The sequence below is a fragment of the Taeniopygia guttata genome, chromosome 2 (genome assembly GCF_048771995.1).
Source record: "Taeniopygia guttata chromosome 2, bTaeGut7.mat, whole genome shotgun sequence".
Taxonomy (NCBI): domain Eukaryota; kingdom Metazoa; phylum Chordata; class Aves; order Passeriformes; family Estrildidae; genus Taeniopygia; species Taeniopygia guttata.
In genome coordinates, this window is record NC_133026.1 from 98,756,867 (window position 1) to 98,764,001 (window position 7,135).

The window sequence follows — 7,135 nt, forward strand, 5'->3', positions numbered from 1 at the left end:
TGAAAGTAGTCCTTTTCCCCCCACTCATCTGCATTACCAGTACAAAATGGGAAAAGTTTAACAGCGTCATCAGCCATACATTCAATAACTTTCTCAGTATTACTCACAGGTACCACTAAAACACATTTTCAAAGGAAAATGGGAGAGCAAACTGGGACGTTGCAGATATAAGTCTGATGAATGCTGACCCCAAAATTCACGGAATTTTGGGGTCATTGAAAAACATTCATGGAAAAACAATCTGCAATCTTTATTAGTTATGCAGGGAAAGGGAAAAAAATTTAGGCATTATTTTTTTTAGTGTTATTGACTGAGTTAATTTTCAAGTCTCTCTTTTGGGGATTGATTTCCACTGAAAAATGAAAATCTATGTCTCCAAGGACTGTAGAGATATTAAACTTGAAAAACTAACCTACTGCCTTCCAAAAAATGAAACAAGTGAAAAAATCTCATCAGATCAGATTCTGTTCCCTTGTGAATATACAAAAAAGGCATAAAAATTGTAAATATAGAACTCAGTTTTACTGACATACTGGCCATGCTGCTTCTACCAATCCCATACTAGAAGAACAGATGTGGTAGCAGATAAGAAGCAAAATAAGTTCCACTAATAAATGTCATAATCATATGCAAGCCTCAAAATTAACTGCTTTTTCATGTCAATTTTAGTTGTCAAAATCTTCTGACATTACCTTTGTGAAAATTGTTTTAAACGAACTGAGTAAAAAAAGCACAGTTTTTGTTCGTAAAAGAATGTGTCATAATACCTAATTCTGATATTGGATTTGGCTTGAATAAAGCATTTGAACTTAAAAGAAGTATAAAGTATAAGCAAAGTAGAGACAAGATTATCTTTCCATTACAAATTGTATTGTGTTTGTATATAATACAATCTAATTTATAAAGCCCCTTGTCACTGAAGCTTATCAAGGCACTTCACACCCTGAAAGGAATTATACATCAGCTCAGTAAAAAGCCATCTTATAAAGAGTCTTTAATCTTATTTTAAAACATTTAACAAGGGAATGAAATAAATGGCTTGTAATACACTCAGACCCAGAAGTCTTGTATATATTTATCTTTCGAATACAGAATTCTCAATAAGGGCGAATGCAGTAGAGCAACTTCAGTATCACAGTATTTGTTCAATGTCTCTGCTGAATATCATGAATTAGTCCCTCTTTCCCTTCTGTTGACCTTCTCTTCATTTATCTCTACATAAGGTCAAAGACTGACATCCCAGAGCAGACTAAAGCCCTTTTAGTTCTTCCTGGAGTAAATCCCAAGTCTGTCATCATCGCTGTCTGCATCCTCCAAGCTCTATGAACCTTATTTCAGAAGGGACAACCTAATGTGCAAAATGGATTGTGGGTGATCCTATGTTCAAGATGTATTTAGCTATTAGTCCGTGCTAGGCTACTGAACAGTATGCCAGTCATGCCACATGTTTTTGTTGAGGCTTACTACCTGGGAATCAAACAGACCACAAAAGTAAAATCTTGGCTCAAGTAAATTCATCTTCTTTTGCCTGAGTGTTCCAGTTTCTCTTTACTGAGTGACTCTTGTTACTGATATTCTGCTTTTTACAATGCATGTTTACTTGCAGTGTAAGATTCACACAACAGTTTGGAGGCAAGAACAGTCCAGCCACACTACCTGCACCTGTTTAGTGAACAGTGTTCCACTGCACTTCCCTGTGAGGAAAAGGGGTTGATGCTCTGTTCCACACTGCCATGGCTAAAACCTGAGTATGTGAATGAGCCTGTCTGAGGTGATCCGCAGTAGCACTGCACCATACTGCAGTCTGCCAAGCTGATAAGCCCACAGTCTTGACTGCCATCCACCCACACATCTTTGCCTACCTCCTGCTGGGAGTAAATAGTAATACAGACTGTTGTGAAGTGTCCATCAAAATCACTTTAAAAAAACGGTTCCATATGTTCCATTCTCTTTTTATGGCTAACTGAGACATTCTTTCTTGCAAGGACCTAAAAGTAAGAGTAGTGTAATTCTACATTAAGACAAAAAGCTGTTATGCTAAAGAGATCTGAACTCATGCTTCTGAGAGCCTAAAGAAACTGGGTACTTTAGCAAATGTCCAGGTACATGTGCAAGCCCCTAATGTCCTTGTAGAAGATTTATATCTGCTGAGAAGTGCTAGATCACAGAGATAATTCTGTCTGAGGGTAGCTCTGGCCATTCAACACATTGCAGCACCAGTTTTTTCCCAGTAGCTGGAAAATTAGGGACATTACATAGCACATAGCACTAGGGTGGAGATGTTTGACTGGACCCACACATCATCTGTACTATAACTACCTCACCAGTGCAGTGCTGTGCACAGTCTGTGAGCCAGCACTGAAACACCCTTCCTAGCTTTACAACAAGATTTTTAACATGGCAGTGATCCATGGGCCTTAGGCACAGTTAAAAGACGGTATAAGACCAGTTTCTGTGGCTCTGTGCCTTTGTTACATGTCAGCCTCTAGTGATAAATTTCAGGGATGAAGCAACACTTGCAGGGTCTCTTTTACAGGGAGGGAATGAGCCTTCTGAATCCAGAGATGATGGACATTTCAAATTGTGTAGCAGTTCTCGGATATTTTCCTCCACCGCACACAGACAAAACTTCATCAGGCTGGTTTTTCTCTCTTATGCAAAACCCATCATTTCAGGATCAAACCCTTCTAATAGCACAGGAAAACAACTCATGAACAACTCCCTCCTGACAGCATAGGGAGAAAAGAAGTGAGAATCAGTTATCTGTCATACGCAGTCACTATTTAGCAGCTCTGTTCCCATCACAACCAAGCCCGGTGAGCCGTATTTAAAAAACCTCTTGTATTTTAAAATTTTTATCCTCAGTCAATATCTAATATTTTCATCCACTTTTTTTGCATAGCTTTTTATTCTTATCTCCATTTGGTTTAAACTTGCTGTATCTTTTCCACACTCATCCTTTTGGTTTTCTTTCTTCATCTTATTCTGCATTTCCTTGCATTTTTTAGGTCTTGCTGTTGTCATTGTCTGTAGAGTTGCTGATGCTCGACTTCTCCCTTAATTTGAGATGAACGGAGGAAAATTAGTTATGTTCGATGTTGAACATATGCACACAATAAACACCCAACTTTTAGAAGATGTCATGGAAGCATCTGCTATGTTATATTTTTATGATGGGTATAAAACAGAAATAATTGGTATTTACTTTTTATTTTCATCTTCAGATGTCATATCTGCCCACCCCCTCTTTTCCCACTTAAAAATGTAGCACTACATTAAAGTTAAATTGACATTAAAAAAGTCAATTTAAAAGCTTTTTTTTAAACTCATGAAATTAAAACATTCCCAAAGTAAAAATAATCTTAACTACTACAAAGTTTTATGCCCTCTCTTGCACTCTACACTCATTATCGACTACAGCTTAAAATCTATGATCATTAAGGTCTTTACTACCTGTTGGTGTGCATGCAAGTAAAAGCTTTTGTGTCTGACTACTTAAACTGAACTGACATAACTAATAAAACAGGCATTGAAACCTCGGTAAAGGGTTTTTTGGCACCCCAAGAAGCGAGTGGGATCATAACATCATTAAAATACATAGAAGGCAACTCTGAGTCAGCAAGGCAGCTACACTACTTGGTAACTGTCACTTGATTACTCTTGAAAGCCGATAAAAATCAGAAATAGTGATTGCCCACCACAGGCATGAGATATCTGGCTGCTTCAGAAACATAATCACTGTGTTGCAGGAGGTCCAATCAACAGCTACCTATAGTCTCTGTGATAGCTGTAAAAAACGTGTTAATGAAATATTCATGCAAATAACTGTCATAGGCATAAAACATCATAACTAACTCCTTTTTAGTAATGAATACTTTATTGGATCATTCCGTTCCAACTTATTTTCCTACAAAAGCAATGTAGGTTCAGTAGCTGATTCTTCCTAGATGCTGTGAGCAGCAACTCAATGAAAATATCAGTGTTCAGTCAAACTCCTAAGGAAGTAAGGATCTGATGTTGGAGCCTGTTGTGCCTGGATAAGATGGCAGAATTTAGTGCCCTGGATGCAATTCGCATTTTAGAGGTAGTTCCTTTTGTTTAAAATATATTGGCAAGGTTTTCATTCCAGAAAGGCAAGAAATTAGATAGATGTGTGGTTCATTCTTGCTCCTACTTTGACGGCTCAGGAAAATACCAGAGAGGAAGGATTTTTCTTAGCAAAGGCATTAGGCTGACCCTTAACAACTACCTCTAAGTCTTAGAAAGTTGTTTAATCTCTGTGCATCTCACTTCAAGATAATAAAGAATAAAATAATTCATTTCTGCTTTACTGACAGACTGAATTAACATTAATTAACATAAAGTGCATTTGTATATATATTTTGCAAAGTACATTAAGTATTTGTGAAACACATATACACAAATTTAAGCAACACAGTAGTGTCTAATTATGAGACTTCAGCTGGCATGACACCAGACAAAAAGTATAAAAGCCTCTAGATTTTTACTAAGAAACTCAAAAATTAGGCTGCTATTTGAAAAATACAACCCCTAATCAGTTTAACAAGGACTGAGAATATTTTGTGGAGAACAATCAAAATCTTTGCTTATATTGCATTGCATATGAAACTTTATGCCATTTTCCTTTGATTAGAACATCAAACTTATTATCTTTAAAGCCTGAAGTGATCACTGCCTTGATAGAAAGTATTTAATTTTCAACTGCTTTTTGAATTGCATTCACCAATTCATTTCCATTAAAACTTTTAGTGTATTAAATGAGGCAATGTGGAAAATATTTTTAAAAACAGGAGTATTCTGGATAAAATGTCCAATGATTATATCAAGTATGGTTTCAAATATACCTCTTGACTCATGATTTAACCACCCACAGTTCTACTGTCATTTCAATTGATTCATCTGTTACCTAAAAGAAACTCTAAGATTCCCTTAGAGGGAATATATCTTAAAATATAAAATACCAACTTAGCTGAGAAGAAGTAAAAGACAGATCCAAGAAATAAATTCAGAGGCTCCAATCAAAATTTGCAACCTTCCTTAAAACAGCATGCTCAGCTACTGCCTGCTCTAGAGACATATACATCCGATAGATACTCACCATTAAAAGTTATTGGGCTACCTAGAGCCACCTAGAGTTGTTCCCAGGAGTGTTTCAAGTCACTGCAACCATTAATCTCGGGATCCCAGTCCAGGAGGTGGCTGGCAGCCAGGATGCAGTAGATCTCTGCTAGCCACATCAGAGCTACTGCAAATGCACCACAAAGGAGCTCCAAAGAGCTAAACTTTTAAAACATATGCAGAGCAGACTAGGATGAACCTGAGATCACGACCAAGACCTCACTCTACATCAGGGTTGCAGCCGGAGCAGACTCGCTGCAGCGATGACACGGAGCTGCTGCAGACATTCATGCAGGGAGCCCAGGCACCCTGGCACTCCCCTGACTCTGCCACGCTTCAGCAGTAGCTGTGCTGGGGAGCTCAGAGCAAGTCTCACACTCCATATTTCAGGATTCACAGATGAAGTAGCAGTGAACTCCTCTTCTGCTCAGGAATATGCTTGACGTGATGAACCTGCTCTGAAAATATTTACCACAGTTTATCGAGTGAGCATCATATACAATACAGAAAACAGCCACAGGTGGCACTTCAGCTCTCCACCATAAGCTAGTGTTTTGTGCCATAGTGAGGATGGGTTGGTTAAACTCTCTGCTTTTTCCAAATCAGCTGTCTTCCCTCCTTGGTGAATTCCTAAAAGCTAGTTATATAGATTTAGGTTTATTAATATACTTACCTCAATCGCTCCCTTTTCTCTTTCAGAGGACTCTGAATTATTAGTGTGCCAAAACACAACTCCATGAGGAGAAGCTGGTCTCATCTGCATCCAAACAGCTGCCAAAATAGAAGCTGTACCCTTCCCACGGATTTGTGAGTTTGACTGTCCTCAGGCAAATAAGGAGTATCAATTTTCCATATTCTATTTGAGTAATGTAAAGAGTTAGTACACCAGCTAATAAAAGAGCCTTCACTGTTATAATTACCTCTTTGGGCACGCGTGCCATCCAATTAAAAAAAAATTTATAAAGATGAAAAACAAGTTCCAGACTAAATCCCAAGAGCTGTAATTCAGAAGATCCCTGCTGGCCTGCCAATAGTTTTAGCTTATGTTGTGAAAGCCCCTGTTTGTCAGAAGAAATGGATTAACAGGCAAAGCTGCAGCATCCAAGGGCACTAAAAACACCAGGTTTTTCTCTTGGTGTCCTGCAACCAACAAAGATAAATTCAGATGCTTGTGCACTTACCTCTGTTCCAAAGCAGACATATGTCCTGTCTCTAGTCTTCAATCCTGATCTGTGTTTATATCAGGAGCTATTCTGGGAAATTTAAAAAAGCTCTTTGTCCAATTAGCTCTTTTTTTGTATACTTAATCATTTGAAAAAATTATCTGGAGTCAGAATTCTCAACACTCTCCAGAAAAAACCTCAATATTAGTGCACTGGTAATATGATAATATGAATAACATAATTACCATGTTTAGGCTTACAACAAAGCACCATAAAAGAGTCAAGTAATTATTGCTAATTAAAAGATTGTGTTCAACCTGCCTTTTTTCCAGATGTGTAAGAACCCACCATCTGACTTCATAATGATTAAATTACAAAAAATATTTTCAGAGAATAAATGAAGTAACGGCATAAAATACTGAAAGCAATGTAAGAGCAGTTAATTATGTTGTACAATATATTATGTGGTTGTAAAGCAGTCAGGGCCAAGGGATAACATGAATGGAGATTCAGTATTTTATTACCATCAGTGCTTACACTGTCAGCACAATAGCCTGAAAAGGTCCAGTTTGTAGAGAGGAAGTTTTATGTCAGGATAACCATGGATTGTGGAAGTAACCTCTGTCTACAGCATGAGATGGGGATGCAGAACTATGCTGTTTGTGCAACACAGGCTCTAAAAAATTATCTTTTCGGTTCCTTTTAGAACCGAGTAATCATTACTTCACAATTTTCTGGGCATTCTAGGAGCTTAGGGCATCTGACATACAGTTCATATGTGACATGTACTGTCACAAGTCATTCTGAGATGAATAATGGATTTTATGTATTTG

At 37.7% G+C, this 7,135-nt stretch overlaps 1 long non-coding RNA gene across 1 annotated transcript; it reads right to left on the reverse strand.

Annotated features, from left to right (window-relative positions):
- Nucleotides 1-976: 976 nt before the first annotated feature.
- Nucleotides 977-6,306, reverse strand: LOC116807855 (uncharacterized). Its single transcript, XR_004367064.3, has 2 exons — nt 5,120-6,306; nt 977-3,056 (listed from the first exon to the last, which is right to left on the reverse strand). It is a non-coding gene; the product is annotated as an uncharacterized lncRNA (long non-coding RNA).
- Between the last annotated feature and the right edge of the window lie 829 nt (nt 6,307-7,135).